At 40.4% G+C, this 26,572-nt stretch overlaps 1 protein-coding gene across 1 annotated transcript in view; it reads right to left on the bottom strand.

Annotated features, from left to right (window-relative positions):
• Nucleotides 1-3,719: 3,719 nt before the first annotated feature.
• The window catches only part of LOC131110465 (uncharacterized), a 95,011-nt gene continuing 72,158 nt past the window's right edge, over nt 3,720-26,572 (bottom strand). The window contains exons 9-10 of the transcript XR_013625296.1: nt 7,014-7,074; nt 3,720-6,933 (exon numbers count right to left, since the gene is read on the bottom strand). The gene's annotated coding sequence lies outside the window, so the exon portion shown is untranslated. The remainder of the gene's footprint in view (nt 6,934-7,013; nt 7,075-26,572) is intronic.

The following is a 26,572-nucleotide window of genomic DNA, read 5'->3' as shown; positions in this document are numbered from 1 at the left end:
ATACAGATTTTTAGTGAATAACTAATGTGCAGCATGATTACAAAAACTAAAAAAATAATTCAGATATATATTCATCACATATATAGTTGGGGTAAAGAAACATTATAGCCATCCATCCATTTTCTATACCGCTTGTCCTCCTTGGGGCAATGGGTGAGCTGGAGCCGATCCCAGCTGAATTTGGATGAGAGATGGGACAGGGGTCACAATGGAGTGGTCACCATCCAAACAACCATTGGCAACTATTTACAGTCTCCAGTTAACCCAGTGGTTCTCAATTATTTTCTGTCACGCATGCACTGGGTGACAGGGATGTCATATATAACATATTTCGTATGAAAGACGAACTACCCAGAGAAAGCCCACACTTTCCCGGGAAGAACATGAAACTCTAAACAGGGATGCCCACTGTGTGGCCAACGTGGTAACCACTCAGTCACCGTGTGGCACAAACTTTATCATATGAACTTTAGAAATAAAAAGACACTCGAGTATACCAAGTGTCAAGTTTATACTTGCAAACTGCAGTGCATCAATCCAACGACGATGTAGCCAGAACTTCAGTGCGGTGTATCGAAGGAAGGGTGTCAGCGTACAACAGCGGGGCTCGATGGGGGAGCTTGGGCAGGCTCCCTTAAGGCTTACAGCTACTATGAAGGCTTTCCAAATTATGCAACGCGATTATCTAAATTATGCAAATCACTTGCAAATGGTCACCCTCGACGTTTGGCCCTTTCAGCCTTATATACCCAGAGAGGCTGTTTATATGCGGGAGCACAGTCACTTGATGACAGTTATCAAGCAGGGATGTACAGTGGCACAGTGAGAAAGATTAAGTGGTGGGGGAATAAACCTGTTTTCGTCCTCACTGTCCTTTTAGCGCTATTCAGGTGTTCTCTTTCATATGCTACCTGCATAATTGCCTTTCCCCTCCACTAGCCGCAGGGGAAGTGCAGCTCTCACAATGTAACCGTGGTAATACTGATTGATGGAGTCGATACTTGTGCAGTTCCAGACCATTGAGCATCGCCACACACAGACATGTCAAATTTCAGGGAACAAATTAGAACGGCCCGCATCATGATTAATCCCCGATGGGGAAATGGAAATATTGTGAATACCCGTGAACTCAAGGAAGACATCAGGCAAGACAATAGAACCAGAGTGAGTTTTTTGTATGAATCATTTCACAGAACATGCACAAAGAGATGACAGAAAAGAGGTGAATTTGTGGTACCCTGTCATGATGTGACAGAGATGTCATATTAAATCATTCAGAATATTTACTAGTGATGAATTACAGGACAGGATGGTCATCCCAGGGCTTTACAGCACATTGTAGTACTCTTGCATGTATTACACCGGTTTAATTGACTGTCATGGCTGACTTTTATCATTAATAATACAATAAAAAAAACAGCAATGAACCCTATTAACCTCCAATAGGCCACATAAAAGAAATGGAAGTCAGCATAAAATCATCAGCTCCTGCATGGGCTCATGTTTCAACCATACTGATCTGTTGCAACACAGAGTGACCGCATTAGAATGAAATAATTGTGTGTCCGCATATACAGAATGCACAGTGTTACATGATATCTGTATTAGGGAAATCCTGTGGTACCTGTGAAGATGAATGACCCTGATATACAGTTTGACCAAACATGGGGAAAAGTATGTATCTGAAGCTCGTTTTTAACCTTTGACTTTTTCAGACACTCGTTGAGCTCGTTGCCATTTGTCATTAGCAGTCACGTGACTGCTTTGAAATGCTGTTGCCCACGGAAATTCCAAATAATGAAATTAATTGAGGATTTAACATGCTTTAGATAATAAAGTATCAAATCCACAATGGAAAATCAAAGCAAATGATTGGATGGATTGGCTTCGGTGGTGCTTAAAGGCAATGTCAAGACATAATTGTCTGATAGTACGAGTTATGAAAGTGACAGCAGACCCCATCCCGAACGAGCTTCACATTTATCTCTTAGATCAAGCTTAATGATTTGGGAAAATGGATCTACTTATTTAGCTCTGCCACAAAAATCACAAAAAGCCGTCATAATACTGATATATTTTCAGAGAATGTTCTCAAAAGCTATTTCTTTTATGGTTGTGGAAGTTGATGATGATGCGTTACTCCCTCATCATCTGTTTCTTAGAATTAATCACAGAAATAGTTCTGTGGGGCAAACGAGGACAATGCAAATAACTTTCAAGGGAAAGTTAATGTGAAAATCGATGTTTAACAAGCCCTCAAGCTGCCTTTCTTTACATGCTTGGCTGACGTTTTACACGTTGCTGACATCAGTGGCCTATGAGTTGAAGAGATGTGTCCAATCATGCCTTTAAACATTTATAGTTACAATAACCCTTCGGGAAACACTGAGTTTGAAAAAAAAAATGTTCAACACATACAGAGGGTTAAATGGCTTGGCTCATGTTTTGCAATATACATTGCTGGCATTGGAGCTGACAGGTCCTTGAAAGCAACCACGCATCAAATATTTGCCCTGGGAAATCAGCGGAGGTTCGATCAATTTAGACGTGAAAGAGTGTGTGCGTGTATGTCTGTTTATGTCATCACAAACATTTCTGCATCTGCAAGGAGAACCATCAGCTCATTAAATCAAGAGCTTAATGATTTCCGTCGTCTGATACAGTCGGACTGCCTCGATACTTGCTACAAGTCTCTGAAAGGTCAGGGGAAAAGTCGCAAAAGACATGAGAGAGCCTGACCTATTAATAAACATTTCAGCAAGTTCATATTCGCACTTGCCCTCTGCCTGTTTGGTTATCTGTCTCCGTTGTACAACCGGGGATAAGTAACCACGCCAAGGTTAAATGTTGTATAGAAATGATGGCTAGACAGAAAGCCAAACCCTCACACAACCTAATTCATTCATAACAAAAAAATCTAGGTCGTCGCGTAAATACATTAGTTGGGAAGCAGATATTTGCAGGAGCAAAAGCATCGTCGAGCAGTCGTTCTGCACAAGCATGAGTAATGCAGGTGAACATGGCACCAGTTTGTGGGTCAGCAAACCGGGTCATACTCATATATAACAAGAATACACACAAGAACAGCGTGTTTTCAAACACAACACACTGGGGTATCTACTAAGTCTCACTGCTGGCTTTTAATTGCAGATCTGATTGGTTCAAGTGCAAATTATGTTTACTAACTATAATAACAATTACAGTTCCAGAAGTATTGGAACAATACCTTTATTTTTTGGGGACTGAAAACATTTGGATTTGACAACTAAAGATGAGATGAGACGTTTCAGCTTTTATTTCCGAGTGTTTACATCTGAATTGGATACACAACTTTAGAAGATAGCACCTTTTGTTTGAACTCATACATTTTTCATGTGGAACTTGTGACTGACAAATGTATTTTGTTGCGTAGATGTGTCCTATTACATTATTTAATCAATAAATAGCACTGACTGTCTATGCTCTGTTTGAGTTCAGGTAGGATAAGCTTTGCCTGTGTGCTGTGCACAACCATTCGGAATGTCTTGAAAAAGAAAGAAACCACTGCTCACGCCAGCCGCGTGCAAGCTATCTGACCGTCAGGCTGATATATGCTTTTCCCTTGTTAAAAGGTAGCACGTTCTTTACAGTAATGGTTCATTTCATTTTGCAATTGTGTGGCAGTTAATATAAAAAAATGAGACTTGTGAGGCACATTTGCATCACAACTTTTATTATGCCCTCATTCATCATTAAAGTTGATGGCAGGATGCAAGCCAAGTCCACTTAATTCATAGTCTAACCGCATCAGAGTTATTTTTCTACATCCACATTCACCGTTAAGGCGGAGTACGGCTAGTCTTCCTGAATGCAGGTAACAAACACATTAATATTTGAATGTTGTTGTCAGGGTGAATATACTGTTCAACTGGGGAGAGCACAGAATCCAGCAAAAAAAACAACAACAACCCAACAAAAAATCACTGCAAACAAACAGTGTTGTCCCAAAAACATCCAAACTAAACTGTGTTGCACATGATACTGTTCAGCATGATTGTTGCTATGGCAATAATTATGACAACAAAAATCAGTATATAATGAAAAAAAATATTTTAGAGTGCTAAATTTTTAGAAAGACATGTCTGTTGTTGTCTCACATAGGGATTGTGGATGATGGGCAACATTTTAATAAAATTGCATTTTTCTTGAAATTTCCTTCTACTGCAACATACGAAGTGTCAAAGGTTCCAAAGTGTCAAAGGGCTGGTGTCATAGAAGATACTACTTAAAATCCAACCTACAAACTGCAAGTTTCCCCTTTTCGAAGTAATCCCACTGGAGTCTGATGCACTTTCCCAGCCTTTTCTGCAACACCTTCATGCACTCCTGGAAGGATTCTTCCGGGATCCTTGGTGGCTTTGTTGTCAAGGCCATCATGATGTCATCCACATCTTGAGTCCTATTGATGAGCATGTTGATCTTGGGAAAGAGCCAGATTGGGTGAGCAGAAAGAGCGCTCCAGCACTTTTTTAAGGTGCTGTTGGATACTCATGGCATGGGGAGCAGCTACAACTTGTTCCGCTGCAACCTTGAGCTTGTGCTCTGGAAGACGCAAACACTGCAAGATCTGATTCAGTTTTCATGCAATGTTTTCATCCAAAATTCCTTGGTTTTTGTACAGTATTGCACATAAACTCCGTTTGCCTTGTACTGTATCATTCCGTGAAGTCCAGTGCATTTGTAATTTAGTGAGACTACTAAACAACCTACCATGGGGCCAAATAATGTTCCCAACACTTTGATTTAAAAACTTGAGAATGTGATCGGCCAGGTTTTAACTATTACTATTATTTTATATAAGGTATGTTTTAATATTAAACATTTCATATTCTGGGGTGTCTGGAATGGACAAAGGAGTTGGTTTGCTGACCTTCCCAACCTTTGACACACTTTTTCCGAATGGGTCTGTTTTGCAGCAGCATCTCTCCAAGGTTCTGGTGTGTGTGAGTGGCAGGACACAACGCTGTGACAATACCTTATATTCGGGTCAATAGGCTACTAATGACATATGCAAATTAAAGAAAAAGAAAGACGAATATGCATTACTCTCAAGTATAACCTTCTTTGAATGTAAAATCTCTTGTAGATGGCTATTCACACATGAATCCAGATTATTGATGGATGTACTACAATAGCAGCAACACGGGGACCTGTTTAAACCAAGCAAGAGAGCAAATGTTGCTCAATTCCCATAAAGTCACAAAAATGCTGTTTTTGTGAAGGTCACGGTGCTTTTAGGCTGCCTCAAAATAAATTTAATTTCAAGTTGAAATATCCCCTGTGATTTATTGACCCATATCTCTCAAGTGGCCAACACTATTCTCTGCTCCTAACAAAATAGCAATAAATGAAATGTCCATGTATGAAGCTGACAAGTATGTTGCGCACATTTTGAAAGTTGGTACTAAATGTAGACTTCCTGGGGGATTCACTATTTTTCATGCATGTAGGTGCTGAATTTGTGCTTCACTTTGAAGGACAGTGAAGGAATGATGGGAAGCCAATCTGCTCCTCTGCAGATTAACTCCCTCATCCAAGACTCACCCTTTTTTGTCAAACACAACACCCACTATCTCCGGCGTCTGTCTGCTCCTCTATTCATCTGCTCCCTCACTTTATTACCCCTACCCATCCAAGCTCTTCTCTTCTTGTGCTCTGTCAGTCATGCAACCTGCATAAACCGTATGCTTTTGTGGAAAAGCAATTAATCTGTAGGCGTGATTACCACTGTAGCCTTCCACTGACTGCAGAGCGTGATTGCAGCAGAGAATCTAAAGGCAAACACTGCCACAGTTGATGAAGGTTTTATTAGGTGACAGCTTGAACCTGGAGCGAATGTGGGAAAAAAATCGGAAAAATTCGACTTGATCAACAAGGTTTTCATGACACTTGGCTTTTATAGTTTAAACATAGCTTTTTGGTCCTCAAGAAAGTTGCAAAGGCATTACTTTTGAGATCCATTTGTTCTGATTTGATTGAAAGACAGAAACTCCCTCTGTCCACAGGCTCCACTCCATCTGGCTCTGGTCACTGTGAAAACGACATCCGCTTCCCACTTCTTTCCATTACTAGGCCAAAATAGGAAAACACTATACTTCTGGCCAATTTGCCAAGCATCCGACCGCTTCCTGTCTCCTCTGTTAGTGTGCAGCAGGAGGCTCAGCGGACAAGATTACAGAATAAAGGAGACAAACCGCACATAAACGGGACGTCTTTATGAGAACTCCTTACACCTTCCCCTCGTCAGGCTCAAGCAATGGAAGACGGAGAAAAATAATAAGTCAACAAGGAAAGACAGAAGAGTGAACATCGAAGAGTGCTACCTTGCATGTTGGCAGCAGCAATGGATGTGAGAACAGGAGCGTGAACACCCTGGTGCATCTCCCACACATTCTTTTTTTTAAAATGTGCCTGTTTAATTGTGCTGAGGGCACTGGCAAACAGATAAGAAGACAGAGGGGGGTTGGACAGGTTGGGGGGCTGTTGTAGCTCGAGTAATGCAGCATGGGGTTGGATGAGGGAAGTCGAGAGAAGGTGTAGAGAACAGCGAGGGTGCTAGCACACTGTGTGCTTTCATTAGCACTCTAAATGCTAATGAATAAGTTCCTAGCTTTGAAGATGCAACTATGTTAAATATGCATGGGCTAGCCAACACAGCACATAGGAGGAGGAAGAGGGGAGAGGCGGAGAGATAGGGATAAGAGGATGGGTACAAGGGAAAGCGGGCTGTCTTTTCTCTTAATGGGATATGATGTCTTAGAAATGGACCATATGGAACCCGAAACCTCCTTGTGGAAATGTGTTGGGAAAACTGATGAAATGTGAATCGCTGCCTTAATTGTTGCAAATAAGCATTTGCGTGACTTGTCGTAGTGCGGCCGTCCGCTCTCCTCCCTGCGGAGACAGATGCAGAGTCAGTCATTAGTGTTAAGTCAAAAGACATTAAGCCAAGCTGCTTGTGGTGCAGTAATGACCTGGCAGTTTGAAACGATGACAACCGGGGACAACTCTTAGCGGTTTCATTTTCATTCCTCCCTGAAGGAAAGAACGGAGGAAGCATGTGGTGGTATAAGAAAGAGATACATAAATGTTTTTCTGTCAGAAACACAAGAGTCAGAAAAACAGGTCATACAAACCGGTCCCGTTTGTTGATATACTTGAATAATGATGCACATATCATCAGTGGTTGATTGATTCATTCATTCATTCATTTTCTACCTCTTATCCTCACAAGGGTCGCAGAGGTGCTGGAGCCTATCCCAGCTGTCTTCTGGAGAGAGGCGCGGTCCACCCTGGACTGGTCACCAGCCAATCACAGGGCACATATAGACAAACAACCATTCACACTCACATTCATACCTATGGACAATTTGGAGTCGCCAATTAACCTAGCATGTTTATGGAAGAGAAAAACAGAGAAACCCCATTTTGTCCCAGTCAACCAAGCTTAATCAACAATCAATTCCAACCAATCAAGATAATTCTCAATCAATACATCAATTACGAGACTTTGCAAATTTGACTTCTCTCAGATGTTTGAACTCTGCATCACAAAATGAGCAAATGATACTTAACTGACTGTTATAACATGGCATTCATTAGCGGGTTAATGAGTTTCCATTAATACCACTGCCAAAGTTGACAGGAGAGCTGAGGAGGCCCTTCAGTTTGATTTCCAATTAATATGTATGAGTAGACTTGTGTGTCAGACCTGATATGAAGACTTAACCGTAGTGACAAAGCTATCTGATGCTTTGGTTGAAGAAAATCGCCCTGCTATTTATTGCTGGTCTTAACAGCAAAAAGCAGAGGGTAGAGGGGAGTCAAGTCGGGAAGTGAGAAAGATGAGAGAACTGGAGGATGGAAGGGAAAACAAGCACACATGTGAGGGTGTAAAAAAAAACAAAAAAAAAAACAAACAAACCAGCAAGCTGGATTGGTGGCTTGTGAAATACGCTGATGTCAAACATGTGAGCCAGGGAATCCAAGGAAGTTGGATAAAAGGTTTAAAAGCTGAGGGAATTTGCATTTGTCGGCAGTAGGAGCAAAATAAGACCATGCGTTGCAGCCTAAATCCCATAGAATGTGTCATTTTTATACACACATTCTTGACTTTGATGTCAAGAATGCTGTGCTTACTGTAACATATCCTGTGTAAACGATAACAACACCGGAGCATCCATACTTCCCCCACTGTCTACTGATTGTCGACAGCGTTAAAGCACATTACTGTACTGCTCCATCTAGACCACCGATTTCTGTGTTATGAATTATGCTGTTTAAATGGCTTCCCTCCTTTAGAGGAGTTGTGGGCAGGGGTGGTGGCGAGGCAACTGATGGTAGCTAAATGAATTCTAGACCAGATAATGCGTAGGTTGCAAACACAGCAAAGCAACAACAGCTGTCACTGATAGATGGGGAGGCAGGAGAGGAGGAGTGAGAGCAAAGGGAGATCGGAGCCGCAGAGGAGCGCAAAACGCAACACAGTACAGTGCAGTAATATAAAAAAAAAACGGACGACAATCAGACAATAGCAGTGGTGCTCAACAAGCGAGGAGGTGTGTGGGAGAGTGAGGAAAATCTATTGATTGCCTCAGCATGCATTATTCTCCAAGTCAAGATACAAAAGCAAATATGGGAGGAGTGGAGGATGATGGATGATATTTGACACCACTGTGAAATTTTGGGCCATTACCAATCATATAAACACACATGTAGTACATACTGTGTGAGGTTTGTGCTGCCAACATGTACAGAACTGATCCCACACAGCAAAATGTATGCATGTATGTGCCCTGGCAAACAGTCCATGGCTTACCCTGCGTCTTGCCCAAATTCACCCATGTTTTTGAACAGGATAGGTGGAAGAAAATGTATGTACATAGTAGATACTGATACCTTCACTCATGTACTCTGCAGCTTATTGCTGATCTCATCAACGGTTGTGCACTAGCTCTGATTGAGTTTGTATTTTCTCTTCGATTTACAATTGCCTGTTTTTCTAACCATACACAGCACTCTTGTATTCATCACTAAATGCAGTCTAAACAGGAAAACCTACCCTATACAATCTGAAATTGAGTGGTGAGACTCAATTTGTTATTGATTCAATGTGCAATGCAATAGTACACGCCAGAGCAACAAAATACACCTAGTGTATCAGTCAAAAGTTCCGATACGTTTTGGGCTGGTTGCAAACCAAAAGTGCTGTGTTTTAAATTGTGCATCGGACCCAAATGAAAATACCTGGGAATAAAAAGGTGAAATGTTGCTTTCGGGTTAATCACAAACAATTTGGATGAATGAATTGACTTCACTGTTGTAGTGGACGGTACTCTATATACTTTTCCCACATAATTGGGACACATGTTTGACTCAATTATTTTTCATGTATTTTATAGTGCTTTGTTGTATGCATATACGTATGTATGCCTGACAGGAAGAGAAAGGGAACTGGAACATCTAACAAATGATGAAGCCGTAGGTGTTTATGAATGATGGATGAGAGGAGGAGTAGAATGTCAGATGTCGCCTTTATCTCTGTGGAGTATTTTAACATGAGGGGAGGTCATCCAAAGAGGGGTAGTGGGATGAACAATGAAAGAAAGGGAAGGTGATGATGGAACAAGGCGAGTGTAAAATTGAGGAGGACGCTATTACACTGTTACCTGGTAGAAAGTCGCCACCACCTCCGATAAACATTAATGAGGCCAGGAAGAACATTATGCAGATCAGCCTTAATGGAGCGTGGACTACAACCCCAAGGCAAATACAGTTAGGTCCAGACGTAGTTGGACAATGACAAAGTGTTTAAAAATTTGGATTCGGACAAAGAAATCCAAATCAAGATGTGATTGGGTCTTGCCGGTTTCCTTTACGTCTCAAGTATGTGAAAATCATGCTCTGCTTGCGTTGAGATCTCTTAAAAAAACGCTACACTTCAATCACTTGTTGATTGTTTCCACTGAAATGTGTTGTGTAAAAAGTAAAATAAAAACGGTCACCATCCAAATACTTCCGCACATGTTTCTTCTGGTGTACCAGCCCCACTCTCATTTTCGTAAAAAGCAAGACTGCGTCATTGGTCTCCACTTCAGGCATGCTGCCTGATCAGAAGATGAATAGGGCCCTCATGATGTGAGGGTGAAATTCATCCCGGAAAGCATGCCTTGAACTAGCATCTGGAGAGGATATGAGAGGGAAGGCTAGTCAGAGGAAAGACAAGCGCTAAACAGAGGGAATATAAATATATGCAGTCAAAGATACGATTCCTGATGGAATTTTTGAAGATCATCACTGAATGATACTCATCAAGCTTCATTCACTGCACTCCTAATTGCCTTTAGATTGGTTCCTATGGAAACAGCAGTTTTCATTTAAGCTGCTTAAGGCGGACGTTTCATCACCTTTTCTCTTGGGGGTTGGTGCCACTGCTACATGATTTTGAATGAATGTGACACACTACTTGCACATAAGCCTTACTGCATCTCCGAGTACAGGCAACGCAATGCAGCAGAACATACATTAGCAAATAGTAGAATAAATGCATATCCATACATATGATGGCACGGCATTTATGGCAATGCTATGATTTTTTTTTTTTTTTAAAGGTTATGACGCAAAATATGGAATAGTTGATGAATGTTGGTCCATCCAACTGTTATACAACATTTCTCTTGAATGTATGGAACTAAATAACACTTGTCGTAGGAATGATAATGCAAAACCCACAAAAAGCTTATACCCAACACAACCATCGGTACCTTGCCATACAGCCGTACATGTATTTCTATATTGATACCTTTCTGAATTTTAATTGGAGAGAAGTTTGCCTATTTTGCCTCTCTGGAGTCAAGAAGTTTTACTTTTCACTGCCATTTTTATCCACTTAGCCACAGACATTTGCCCCACTCCTCATTAACCACTAAAAGATGGCATGAATTGAAATCACTGCAAGAGTGATCCACTCTATCCTCGTCTCTCTGTTGGCAGAATCACAAATGTGTCGAAGACGGTATTCCCCTGTTCTCAAAGATCTTGCTCCCTCTCTTCAAAGGGAAACTGGTTGATCTATGGAAGAGTTTCATTGCATTCCAATCCCACAAGTGTGTCTCAAATCCACTGGGATTGAGGAGAGGGAAATGCACTTATTATCAAGCCGCTACCCTATTTTAAACCAGCCTGTTTGTCCTGAATTCCTTAATGTTCACAGAGGAAGCTGATTGATAGAGATGACGAAGGGCAGTTGATTTCTTGGAAGCCATTAAAAAAAAACCTCCCCTTGCACAAATGCTCTTGCAGGCAAATTCCACAAAATCCTGTTGACATTGGTGAGCTGCCCCAGTCAGCAGCTTATTGTTTACTCCTTTCTATGTCTGGGGTGTAATGGCGGCATTCTCATTCTAAAGCAGTTTTGAGAAATGAACCATTGGGAACAAACAATATTAACGTCTGATTGTTTGCACATTTCCAAGTTTGAACTCAGCTGACATTTACAGAGCCGGAGTCTGACTCATATACGCTACAATGTCTGAAAATCCAAAAACATGCGAGGTTAATTGGCGACTCCAAATTGTCTATAGGTATGAATGTGAGTGTGAATGGTTGTTTGTCTATATGTGCCCTGTGATTGGCTGGGTGTACCTCGCCTCTCGCCTGAAGACAGCTGGGATAGGCTCCAGCTGGATAAGCGGTAGAAAATGAATGTATGAATGAATGCCAACACTCCCATGCTGCATTCAAGGATACATTACTTTCTGCAGTTTTCCTTTTCAAATAATGACATTATGTCACGTACCATCACTACATCACTTTTAATGTACCCCTTATCCTTCTTCACAATTCATTAGATATACTGATTATACATTGCCCCAAACCTTCCCAGCCACCATAATAGTTTGATGCCTTATCAAGAGTTACGCACACGCTATGCAACACTTGCAGCATTTTATCGACATATTAACCACGAGCAAGAGAACATGATGAAACAAGCCCATGGGCTACAATTCACTGGAGATGCCTAATAAGCCCTGAAATGTATTAGATGACAGGCCATGAGTAAGTTTAATGTAGCTTGTGTTGTGGCTCTGGAGGATCATTAGACTCTTATCTTGAGGTTTTGTTGCTCTCCCTCCATCAAGCAACTCAACCGCAATAGTTCACCTCTGAGCTATGCCCGCTTGCAGGCAAATCCCCGGCCTTTGCTTTCATTTCAGCAGTTGTGACAAGATATCTTCAGATCATCTTCGCTCTGGCCTTACATGTCAAAAACAACACTCTTCCTGTCCACAGTGAAGAGAAAATGTATTGAAGGCAGACACTATGCTTCATGACTCAAACGTTGCAGTTTAGCATGCGACTAAGTCACATATATGGTACAATATAGCGACGGCTCATTTCCACTCTGATAATGCACCAAGTGGAGCAATCTGGGGTTGAGAAATGCAATCTTTGATTGCAAAACACTAGAAAAACACTAACACAGCCATCTTTGAAATTCATAGATATAGCCAAGAATAAAATATAAATGTAATATGATTAAGGGCCTATACAAAATGAAATGGACACAAATTACATCATCATCACAAGCGTTGGCACGTACAAGTATTCTAATTCCGTTTAAATTCTGTCAATCCACTTAGCCCAGTTACAGTGTGTCTTTGGACTAATATGAGGACAGCTTCCAGGAGATGCTGACAAGTTCACAGGTTCGGCCAAACAGCTCTTATCTCCAGCTGGCAGCTGCAAGTGGCAGAAATAACTCAATTTAATAGCCATTGCTATTGCGTGATAATGGCCGTACTCCTGTCATGATGGGAGACTTCTCACCTCTTTACCCTCGTAGCTTCGTTTCTCCTCCGCAAGCAACTGCCGTTTTACAGTGGGAGTGGGTAAAGATGCATATGCATGCATATGCATGCATCCCTCAGCCTTCACCTCATTTGGTGCTAAAGTATCAACAATAAAACGCAGTTTCTGGTACATATGATCTGATACCGTGTTACAAAAATGACTGAAAGCTACGTGATCTGCATTCCCATCCACGAGCTGACTGTGACACTTTGCAATGAAACATGACACCCAGTGCACCAAATGTTCTGAACGGCCACAAGACAGTTATTAACCAATTAAAATGGGATTGCAGCATTTTGGCTGCTTGTTTTTTGTTAGGTGCTAACATGCGCTGTACACAGTGATATTATGACCAATTAGTGCTTCTGCTATAATGACTGATCTATTCCTCTATTTCCCTCAGTGATGCATCAACAGTCATTGAAAACCCAGCCAATGATAGCGCAGGAAGCCAGGATATAACGAGAAACAGAAGTCACAAAAGGACGAGCCCCATTCCAGCATGTCGACTGAGATAATGGAATGGTGGAAAATTTTTAAATCACAGTGGGGCACTTCTTATAGGCTAGACATGCCCAGAGAAGGTCACCAAAAGGTTAAAATGCACTGTAAGTCGCATTAAGGAGATTGTAAAGACCATAATACTCTATCAAACAAAATACAAGTGTATTTTTTTCCATTGAAAACAAATGTGCAAAAAATCCTGCAGATTTTGGCCAAATCCATTCAGAACCTTTCAAGGTATTTTGAAAAAACAAAACAAAAACACGCTGCCAAAAAGAATTTGGTGGAGGTAAACAGCAATGAACAAAGTAAGAATTTTTAAAAGGGTTGTTAGGTTGCAAGTTATAATGTTATGAGAATGTTATAGAATATAGAATAAAGTCAAAATATGACAATAAAATATACAAGCCGTAATTGTATTGTAACTTTTTGTTCAAAATATTAAGAGGAAAAAGTGGTCTTAAATGTCACATTTACAAAAATAAACTTGTATTATGATGAGGGAAAATAATGCCATGTATTAGAGATTTTAAATGGATAGTCATTATGAGAAACAAAGAAAACTCATTAAAATGGCCATTTTTTGAAAATGTGGTTGTGGAAAAGATGGAATATTATTCAAATTAAGTCAAAATATGGTAATAAAGTCAATACTAGAAGGATTAAGAATAAAGTTTTTGGGAAAATAAAAATAAACTTCATATTTACATGTGCTGGTTTACAAAATATCACAGTGGCCTTTGCATCTTTCTGTTTTTCAGCATGTGGCCCTCATTGAAAATTGGTGGTTTTAGAAGTCATGATAATTTCCACATTTCCATAATTAGCAGACCTAGATGGAGACAACAGCTGAATTAATCCGTGCTCATTGCCTGCTATCCAACCATCGATGAACACTGTATATCGACCGGGAGAAATAAAACAGTTTTAACAAAATGACACTGTTGTTTTGCTCTGAGACAAAGAGGCTGTGCGATATTAATTGGTTACTCCGTGTGGACATGTCTTCCTCTAATCTCCCTCCCTCCAGCACTTTGTACATCCCATCGACGCCCCCACACATGCACTGTAAGTAGCACATGCAAATACCTAAACACAGAGACAGAGAGGGAGAGGGAGCCATCAATGATTGTGGCTACCTAATTCAATCTCTCTCTTCTATTAGGAGGCTCTTCATTCTCCAACTATAATGGCTTTAGTTTTGTTAGGGGGGGGCTGATTCTCTTTTTGTCTCAGTTCAGTTAACCTGACTCTATAAAATTAACCAACATGGCACTGTTGACTCATTCACTGGATGCCTTCACCGACTGTCATGATTAATTAGCCTGCCACAAGAGCTAATTATGCAAAACCATTCAGTATCCTTCAACCAGAATTCAACTTGTCACCTCCAAAGCCCCCCAATGATGTAAACAAACAAATGAGACGTTCATAAGCCACATTGACATTATTGCATAAAAACTCAAGGTTTGCGAATTGAAAAACGAGGTCATTTGCAATGCTAATGTTTCTCGCTGTGGTTAGATTACTGAAGAGACAAACTGCATCTTAAATGGCAACAACAAGCAGCATCAGCAGTGGCAGCCTGCAGCAACTTGGGCATGCAAACAAAGGTCACAGCAGCTCGAGCTAATTTGGGAATAACTTGAGAATGATACATCTCAGAGATTCTGGTTGTGGCCGTTAGGTTTTAAATGGAGAAAACACGAATGCAATCATCTTGTAGATGAGTGAAAAGGATACATTTGTGCCATTAAGCAGGCCGAGGCTGTGCATTCACACGTCTAGGAAAAAGCATCATTTGCTGCGAAAATGACTTAATATTGTCCTCGGAAAATGAGCCTTCATTTAGCTAATGCTCTTTGCAAGCAGATCTTGGTTAGAAGAAAACTTAGAATTCCATCTCCTTGAAGCGAAATAGATTAGCTAATGTTGTGGCCTGAATACAATTATTGTGTTATCCTACCAGTTTGTTTGAATGTCTTGTTTTACAGGAGAGTAGATCTGGATGGCAAACCTTGTGGTGGTCTCAAACGGATGTAAGTAGAAACAAGTTCAACCAAGCTTGGATCGAGGCTGTGTGCTTTTCATCTTTAAGTCTACCAATGAGTCCTCTACCTGATAAACCCATGTTAAATTGCATATAACCCTATTTAGTGTATTTAATTCCTTCAGATACTTGCAGGCTCTCATCCAGATAAGTACTTAACTCGGCGGTCAATCCCAAGGACCTCATGAACTGAACCAGCCTGCTGGAAGTTACCCCACCCAAAAGGTTCCATTAGATAGCCCTGAAGCACCGCTACACCCAGGAAGGTTAAACTATAACTAAATGCAATTTTATCCTTGGCTCAGGTGTCTGCCTGTGAAAGAAAATAGGCTGGGAGTGACTGGTTAGGAGAGACTTGGGATATATGCAAGTAGAAAAGGCAAGCTGAACAGACAGACACTTCACACTGGAACTCAATTTGCAGTATTATCATTGTAGATTAACATTTTTATGTGTGTGAAATTACCCATGAAGTTCTATGGCCATGCAGTACAACGAGGGGCACAAGGAATATAAATTACAGCGGTAGCTCTATATTGTAGAGCATGGGTCTCACTTCAAGCCTTTATGCAGCCCCAAATATAGTTACAGTACAATATTATTTTGTTTTACATCAAGGTCACCTCCCAAAGTTTATAAAGCAAGTTCACTTGCTTTAATGTTTTTGTTGCAGCAATAAAATAAATAAAATGTCTTCACTTGGTTTATTTATGGCTTCAAGAGTTCACCCTGCTCTCCTTCACTGTTGTTTCCTTTGCGCTATGAAACAACTTTCCTTTCTTCTGTTGCATATTCTAAGCTTGGATATCGTGTCTCAAATACATTTTTTATTCCGTGTTGCTGTGTGGAATTACAACACTATTTTGATCAATCCACAGCACATCTTTTCAGAAGATATGCAAATACTAGACAGGAAGTAGTTGATGTGATGGTGTGGAAGGCATCAGCGGTGGGCTTAAAAGGCAGTCCAGGTGTGGGCCATATCGCCTCTCCCCAATATGCATATGTTTTCTCCTGCATTGCATTTCTAAATTACTAAAGAAAAAGTGTGCAAATTTAGCCCTGAAACAAATAATACAGATTTGCATTGATGTAAAATTGAGAGGACTGTGAACAAGATGTCCTCGGAGAACAACCACTTCCACATGGAATGGGAGGATAACTTCATGTTGCACATGCCATGGCTGAATCCACGAATGTCATGTCTATAGTGTAATAGTGTTGCTATGGAAGCAGTCATGCTCATTCTACTTTTTCTGGTCCCACTAATGTGTAAAGTCTAACCCACACAACACAACATCGAAACCACATTACTACAGTATACACTTATATATTAGTACTGTATTCTTGTGAGTCCAACTGCCTTCCAGCATTGGTAGCTCTCTCATGATAGGATTACCCCACTGCATGTGGGAAAAACAAATTTGTCACACATGCAAACATGGAGTCATTAAGCTCCAGTGAGTCACCAGAGTTAGTTTAAAGTATTGCCAACAACAAAATCTTACCTTGTAGGATACACAGCAGGATGCTTGTCACATGTGATTTATGATCCTTTTTGCCTCATCACATTACTATCAATCACTGTCAGCACAATTAGCCAGTATTGCTGTTCATTCCCAGTGACGTTTCATTAGGTCAAATGCACCTTTGTCCACCCCCCCTCCCCATTGATAGCTTCAGTCTAGTGCCTTGGGCCACCACTGATTTTATTGCTATAAATGGACATTTTCACAGCAGTGACACCGAAGCACAGTCAAAGAGTAAAAAGGAGGTTTGGCACAAGGACCAAAGAAGAATTCTTTATATTTTGGTGAGGATCTGGATAAAAGTGATAAAACAGTAATTATTACAGTATACGTAGGTCAGCCACATCTTTAGAGGATCTACAACGAACCTCCAATTCCAGATGAAAATTTTGAATAAAAGAGTTTCTTTTATTGCATGTTACTGATGTAACATACGTAATGATTAGTGCTACCTCGTACACATCGTGTTGTCGAACGACTGAGGAAGCTAACAAGCTAATAAATAGTGGTTGCTCACTAACTAACTGACTCTCCGTAAAATGCCACTCTTAGCTTAGAGATTCTCTGGTGTTTCTCCATGTCAGGTACCACAGCACGATGGAAAAGAGAAGCCGATGTGTTTGGTATGTTTAGGGACATTCTCAGATCCAGATAGATAGGATCGGTCTGGACTAGAACCTGCAAGAGGCATAGGACTCGCACTTGTTTACTTGACTCAGGACCCAGGGTCAGTGACATGAGCACCGTTCTAGCTATGGTGGCAGAATACCTTTGCACAGTATTGCATGTTTAGTTTACATTGCAAGCCAGCAGCATGTTGAGGAGCAACAGAACATTGCAACTGATGTCAGAGCAAGGTTCTTCGTTGCATGTTTTGACAAGCATTTTAAGTGTGTTCTAGGCTGAAAAGCTTGATAAGAAGATTTCATTCACGTCGAGTGATGACTCACAATCTCAATGAAGTGATGCCTCACTTGAATGAGTACAAAGCTGCAAACATAAACCTACTTATTATCTTTGGACCTTGGAGAGGCAAGAGACAAACCAGACGATGGCAAGCTTTGCAACAGGCAACAGTGAGCAATGTATCAATGGGAAGACATATTGGCCAATAAATGTCAGGGAGCCGTGGGAATTAAGACTTTTGTTCAATGTATTAAAACAATTATTGTAAACAATCACTCATCCCTGATGTGGACTTACAGAGTAGAAGGAGTGACTCCACCTCCTTCTGTCTTTGATCTACAGATCAATATTTGATTAAAAGAAGGGTGGCTGCAGCTTCGCACACACAAGTACGATGTGTGGCGGTGCTGGGCAAACAGCAGAGGAAGCGGGAGATTGATGAGCTGGCAGAGCATGACCATATCTTTCATTATCATGCCTTTTTTGGATTTCCCCTTCTCTCACTATTTCCTCTGGGATCAAGAACCTCCTGTGTGTACATTTAATAAGGGCTTTCTAGCCAACTAATTTATGATTAGAACCTCCATGGTACACCTCAGCTAACCATTATGTTAATAACGTCATCCATTGCCCAAGTGCATTAGTTAACAAATCCTTTAATGATTTCCCACAGCATCTTGGGTTTATTCATCAACTAAGTCTGTGTGGTCAAGGAGGAGAGCATTAAGATGCATATTTATTCATTCCGGGCCGACAAAATGGAATTATATGGTCTGTCAAGGTCTGTGTGGCTTCAAGGTCGTATGTTGACATCAATCTGATAATTAATCATCACCTCATGTTGTCAGCAATCAATATTTCAGCTCTTCAGCAATGTGAATTTGCACAATAAATGACAAATTTGACTTCAATTTACATGCTCTGTTAACACTGCATAACTAAATGAACAATATGTATGTTGCCATTCATCCTGACTAGGATTCAAACCCTTAACCATTTAGCTTCAAATAGATCATCACCAACACACCTGACTTCATTTCTGCTGTTAACTTTAAAGCTGGCTCTCAGCCAAATGTACCAAGCCGTTTGGTGTTTAAGGGTTCAGCCAACCCCAAACTTCTACACTACATTATTTGTAGAAGTTAAGAATCAATATTTATGGAATGACATGACATGACAAAAACCTAAAAGCTTTAAATAAAATGTCCATTTATCCTGTTCAGTGGGTCGATGCTGGCGTTACTACAGAGCAGCTAGCTGGTGCTGTCAAGTTCTTTTGGATTTAAGCCAGCCTGCACTTGAAAAAGCTGAGAAGAGGGCGCTATATCAACTCAGCTTAAGTAGATTTTCTCGAGTTTTATTCCATACTGCATTCAACTATTTAGAAGGTCAGGTTAGGTTGATCAAAGAGGAATATAACATTTCTAATCAAGACTAAACATAGTTGTAATTTAGGAATACTTGTCACATACCAGTGGTCTTTCTGGTCTTCTCTCGTTACAATCATTAAGTAGTAGTGTCTTCATTATCCACTAAATTTACCAATTATTTCCTCTGCACAACCACACAGCATCATATCATATAGCATCAAACAAGTCAATTTTGCAACAGATTTGGATCAGTGGTTTGATAGACATGTATTTTTAACCTCATAATCAACATATGAACTGTCATACTCTTTATTAGAACACAAGTACAGTCATGTGATGTATCTTGTTAACAATATATTCTCAAATAAGCCAACTTTGACTGAGCACCTCCCACCTGACCTGTTTCTTGAACCTGAGGAGATCTAGACAGTTTTTGGGTTCTCTCATGAGGGGTAGCCACAGCAAGTCACTTGCAGAATTTGTTTTTTACACTTTTCACTTATTAGTGCTAATTCAGAACGTTCTAACATTAGTGTTTTGCAATACATTTCTAAGCTTTATATTTGTATAAGACCAAAAAATGCAAGTGAAGTGAAGAAGTTGTCAGTGTGGCTACCCATTATTTTGGAACAACTTCAGCTACTGAGCCGTGGGCTGGGAGGTTGAGGTTAGTAGAACGTGGACTGATGGAGTGAGGATAAGAGTATAATGGATAGATGCGACTGTCAAGACCTGTCGGCGGAGACGAATGGATGTTTCCAAGATGAAGCAAGTAAGACATTAGAGACCAACGATGTAGTGAATCATGTTTGAGCATGTGTGTGCGCTTTAGCGACTGTGTGGGCGAACAAAAGACAGAGGCGGTGTGCATGTGCAGAGGAGTGTCCCAAGCTGCAAGGTGCCACCCCTGACAGCGGCCCTCCAAGATTGGAAAGTGTTGGGAAATTGATGTAGGTGACATCTGAGGGCGACAATGATGAATCTGTGTGTCTGATTACAGGAGAAAAATAGCAAACACCAAGGAGATAGAAATGACAGCCAATGAATACTAGGAGGGATGGGGAGCACACAACAGAATAAAATAAAAGGAAGATAGCAAGTGAGCAATCTTCTGGATATGTAAATAGATGAACAAATCACACTATGCCGAAGAAGGCATTACGGAGGAAAACGACAAAAATGAACGACCAATCACATATTGATGACAGCGGCTGAGACCAACGCTCACTGTTTGACAAAAAACAACTAAAAATGAAAGGTTGTTTTCATTACGATTGCATGAGGATGTAAAATAAACTACATTAAAAATGGTTTCAAATGTTACGACGCCATTACCATTAATGACAGTAAGATGCGTGTTATGTATTGATATCTGTATCAACAATCTGGATGTCGCTTCAGTCACAAATGTTCACAACTACTACACAGGAAGCTAAATAGCTAGTCTACCAGACGTATGGTTGCTCACCACTGCTTGTACAACAGCAAAGCAGCATATGGATTTATGATGCACAAAAGTTATTGAACACACAGCCATTATTGCCCACTTTAAATGTCATAGATCAACCACACCAGTATTCTTATCAAGCCGCTGGAATAAAGATTAGTTATGGTTAAAGGTGAGACTGTGACCTTAGTAAAAATCCCATCTCTCCTACAGCAGCCAGAGCTCAGCGGATGATTGATTTGTGATTCAACAACGGCTAAAGTTTCACCTTAAGCACTTTTCAAACTTGTCTCTCTTTCAGTTTCATCCAACACATTTTTCATTTCGCACGTAAAAGGCTCACAATACATGACCTTTGGGAGCAGACACTTCCAATGCATCTCGGACAGAACTGTGCTGAATGATTGCATCCATCTAGCGGCCTATCTGGTGAGCATGAGCGGAAGCAGATGCTCCGTGCTTCTCCCTCTCACATCGCAGCATATGGCTCAATCCAGAGAGGTACACTTGTATGAATATTAATACAGTTCTAGCATGCAGTAGCCTCACATGAGGCCAGTTGAACTCCAGTGAACATTGCTAGCGTGTGTGGAAATGATTCATTCCCGCAACTCAGGATGCTGAAAAAATGAAATGAAAGATGACCCCGTCAGCAAGCAATTCACCTTTCTGAGGATGTTTTTATTGTGTACCCTCAATATTCTGTCCCGCCTCATCCTTCACATTGTTGCAGCAATCAGATAATATCAAATATTCAATTTATTTAGTTAAAAAACAAATTATTCTTTAATACAAATGCACATCATTACACATTACGAGGCTGCACACATCTTGTTTATTGCACTTAAAGCACACAAATGTTTTTCGTCAAGCGTTGAGATTTCACACTTTGTTCGGTGCTTCTTGAATGCACCATAAAAATCACTTATCACTTATAATGATGACATCACTTATGATTGGAGTTAAGGAGTGTTATCATAATAGTAATTTGCATTATCTATGCATGGTTGATTATATATTTTTTCCACTTATTTGCATTATATAGATGTTGTTGATTGTTGTATTAATAATTGATGAGTAGTATAAAGTGCCACGCTTAATTATCAAGTTTTCTATTGTCAACACTCTTTAAAAGGCCTCCTAAAGTTAGCTTGTTGCAATGAACTCACACTTCTATTTATTTTGGATTCTTGAACAATACACTCTTTCTCAGTCCATGTGATGAAGGTTAGATTCCGGTACAGACAAGCCACTGGTAACAAATAATACGCATAGTTTGCACAGTGTGACATAAGATATATTTATTCTTGCCTTGTTTTTCTACGAGGTGCGTTACTTTGTCAGGTTTATTATGTTGATCACATACACAAGATAAATGTTCTCGGCTCTGCAGTCAGCTTGGCCAAGTTTGTGACTATCTTTTCGCAGCCTGAGGCGACCCATCTGGGACTCATGTATCGGCCATTGGGTTCTATTCGACTAAATCAGTGCTGCTCCAGTACACAGTTGCAAACAGAGGTAGCCAGGATGAAGATAATACATGTCTTTACACTGTCAACACCATATGTCCATTCCAAATATGCATATAGTATGAACCAGCATTTTGCATCCATTCGGCAACACTTGCAAATATAATACAAGTAATTGTCATTACATGTTACGGACGCACTGTCATAAATTAATTCTAAATGTAATTTTGGTCTGGTACTTTTCCAATGGAATCGCTGTACCTGATACTCACGTTCTATGAGTGCTGTGCTCGGAAATGTGTCATATTATTGGATGAATTTGTCTCTCATTTCACAGATAAAATGAAATAGCAAGAACCCCCTTGATTACATCATAATACACCCAGCTATGCCCAACACAGACGAATACCTGCACTAAGGTGGTGGACAAGAGTGTGGACAACAAGATAAAGAAAATTGGTTTTCTTGCAAGTAATGAGTAGCACATAAGCTGTTTTCAATCATGGAGGCATATTTTACTAAACCAGCTCTGAAGCTTCAATTTATATCACACAGAAAGAAAACATCAAATTCCACTCCACTACGCAAATGACTCATGGCTTTCAGGTGGGACTTTCCACAGGAACTCACCAAATGATCCAAGGCAGCATCCACTAATTCCCTACACTCATTCATCGGTGAAACCAAGGAATGTTAACTAGAAAAAAGAAACCTTTTTAATGTTTTTCATCTATTTTAGATATGGTGGCTTCTTGGTTTTGTTAATGTATTTTTATGAGTTAATCCAAAGACATTATGGACATGTTGTGCAAACAACAACCTGTGGCTTGACTGTCAACGCTGCTCAATCCAGAAGGTAGTGAATTATTCACAGTGTTGTTGGCAACAGGCCTGGATGGCCATGAAAGGGTTGGCTTCCACCCCAGGAGAGGCTAAAGGATGCCTGTCCCAGCTCTGAGTTAGGTTAGCACAGAGAGCAGCCCGACAGCAGTTTGTTCATTAAGGGTCCCTTTGCTGTGTGAAAACATCCACTCAGTGTCAATTACACAGAAGCAGGTGAACAGGTGCACTCTGACTGTTGGGAGGAGGAGAACCATTAGGGCAAGCAACATATGGCAGGAAGCAAGAGCAAGAACATCTGAGGTGGGCAATTGATGACAAATCTTGACCACAGCTACTCCACACAGCATCTACCGCGAGAACTGACAACTGAATTCAATGTTCAATATCACTACCAATTCTAATCTTCCATTTCTAAGCAATTTTAACCTTTATAAAAACATTTTTATTTCAGAATAGGACTGCAGCAACAAGTGACACCTTATATCATGATATCCTAATTGCTATGTTATGTCCTCATCAACAAGGGTCAGTGTTAAGCCCCGTTTTGTTTTCAATTTATATACAGTAAATGAGCTTTGCAATAATAACTCATTTGTATGCAGACAACACAATTTGTTTGGCTTCGTCTGTTGTGCAAACTTTTATTCATTTAAAGTCGGCCTTTGATGTTGTTCAGGCCCGTCTGTAAAGGTTGAAGCTGGTTTTGAACACAGAAGACAAAGGTTATGCTGTTTTTCAGTCCAAAAATGTCCCCGTCTTAACAGCTATTGAGTTGGTCTCACCCCACAAATACCTGGGTTTCCATGTTGATGAACTTAAGGCAAAGTGGGCTTTTACTCTTGCTTTTCTTTTGGAGCCTTGTATAAAAAATCTGAATGGTCATCCCTGTCTCACAGGAGATTCACACATTGGCTGACTACTTGTGATGGTTCCATTCTATCTCGGATCCTACCTTATTAGGAATCATGGACATTACAGGCTACTATCCATTACAGGATACCTCGTGTTTTCTAAGAACAGCATCTGAACTTGACTGGCAAGAAGTCCAGACTATGGTCTGTGTTTCTCTAAGGCAGCTGGGATTGGCTCCAGCTCATATGTTATCCTGAAAGAAAAAGAACGGATGAATGTTCAATGTGTCCCAAGGACAGTATCTCCGGATTTGGAGCATGAATCAGTCAGTCAGTATGTGTTGCAATGGCCCTTCTGGTTTATCACACATCTGTTGAGGAGAAGGAGACACACTACCAGAGAGGAAAGCTCTCAATTTTAGGTACTCTTCCTCACCTTTTATCACCTGCGCTTTGGGTAATGAAAGAAAGAGCAGACAGAAGGCAGCTATAATTAGTTTCTTTTACCAGGGTATCTGGTCTTAGAGATAGAGAAGAGAGTGCAGACATCCGGGAGGTTGAACTGTTCCTTCGTATTGAGGAGTCAGTTGAAGTGGTAAGGGCATCTAATTAGGATGCTCGTCGAACGTCTCCCACTGGAGGTGTTCCAGGGATATCCAACTTAGAGACCCCCTGGGGTAGACCCAGAACACTGGGTAGATTATATTGGTCATCTGCTCTGGGAATGCCTTATGGAGACCGCAGTGAAAGCCAGAATGCATTATTATTAGGGAGAGAAAATGTGCATTTGCATTTAAGTTTTGATTCAGTGCCTAGATGCGATTTCATTTTCTGTGGATTTATTGGACACCTTAATGATGTGACCATTAAAAAGTGTACACATCGCACAAGCATCAACATTCCGACATATTGGATTCATATCTGATTTTTACCAACTGAGATCGGTGCATGATTCATATCCGATAATATCAGATTCTTTCAGCTTCTACTGCCTGATGGGGGTAATTGGGTCACTTCAATCATGTAGTGTAGTAGTACAGCCCCACACTAATCCAACTAAGCCTTCATAAATACATGTCTATGAATGGAAGCATGGAGTATTCCAGTGGTCGGTTTACATGTGCAATGACAGAAACCTACTTTCATTTTGAAATTAAAGGGGAAATGCACTTTTGGGGGGGATTTTGCCCCAACACATATTTCTTCTACTTCTGTGCATTATAACGGCAGAAAACATGTTAATATGAGCTAGCTAACAATGTACATCATTGGGGCACACATATTTCAAGTACCTCTAACAGTGTTTTACCGTTTGATATACATGCTGTGAACATGCAAGAACAAGTAAAAGTGGAAAAAGTATAATAGGTCCCCTTTTAGTAGCTCCTCTAAAAGCTGTGTAAGTTTTTCCTTTTCCAATTCAATAGTCTGCTGTTTTTTTATGTAAATCGATATGCTCCACAATGATGGAGAGCCACTGTAATGATTGAGTTCCGGCTGAATCCAATACTAACAATTTGTCACAATGGAAAGAAAAGTAATGAAACACCCAAAGAAAACTACTGCGATGCAGTGAAATTGATTGTCCAGCTGTCCATCTGTACGTTTACCAAAATATGCTGAAAAACAGTGCTATCATCCTCAAAGACAGCTTCTTGAGGTAATGTAGTGGTTTTAGCGCTATCATGCTGAAGTGAGAATGTGACACCCAGACTGAGAAGGATTACGTTGCAGAAATTCTTCAACAGAAAAGCCTTATCTGTGACATAAAAGTTTACAACTGAACAATGACAGAAAGACAGAAACAGTCAAACGATGACTTAACACCTCGACAAATCAAAGCATCATCAGTCCAAACGTAGTTCAACTCCTCTGGGTAAGCAATAACCTCCCTATATGAGAATGTAATTACAGTTTTCTGATGGGTCTTCAGTATTGAGACCGACCTTGTACAGAACCTTACCCTCATTTAAACCAAAAACCATCTGCAGAGAGATTTTTAATTAAATGGCTGATAGAACAATGGGAATACTTATCTTGTGTTTTTTTCATTTTCCCCTTTGAGCTCAAATTCCATTATCTTTTCCTCAAGAACTGTCAACGCATCAAGATTTCACCTCATACTACAGTACTTTAATACTGTGCTCGCAGAGGTTGCTAAGATGAGGAAATTAAATGCTCAAAGCTCCCAAAGATTCAAAACGTGTTGCAAGAGTCAGATAAGCTGTACCTTTCTGCCTTTAACATGCTGCTGTTGTGTGTGTGTGTGTGTGTGTTTTTAAGCAATGAACCAGAAAAAGCAAGTGTATGACATTTTCTACACTGTTAACAAGCCCTGTACATGTCATTGCCTTTGGGAAGAAATGTCCTCAGCATCTACAGAAGGCAGTCAAAGGCCTATACGTGCTTCACAAGGCCCTAAGACTGTGTTTTAATTTGGGCATAGAGGAATAATGTCACTCCTTTTTACACACGAGGCAGTTTTTTTCATCAGAATTTGTCCATTTCAATCAAATCCCATCAGAGATGTGTTTGCTTTTTAAGTACTCACAATTACATGTGATGACCGCCAGTATTTTGTCGGCAATGATGGACATTTGCTCTGCTTCAGCCATCCATTTATTTTCTTGATGGCCACCGCTCACCACAGCATGACAAATTCCACCCATAAATATTCTATCAGGGTCATTCAGACTCTCCTTCGGTGGGGTT

This window comes from Doryrhamphus excisus, linkage group LG22, assembly GCF_037039965.1.
Source record: "Doryrhamphus excisus strain RoL-2023G ecotype Guam linkage group LG22, RoL_Dexc_Guam_v1.1, whole genome shotgun sequence".
Lineage (NCBI taxonomy): Eukaryota > Metazoa > Chordata > Actinopteri > Syngnathiformes > Syngnathidae > Doryrhamphus > Doryrhamphus excisus.
The sequence above is the reverse complement of the archived record's forward strand: the minus strand, read 5'-3'. Positions and strand labels throughout refer to the sequence as shown.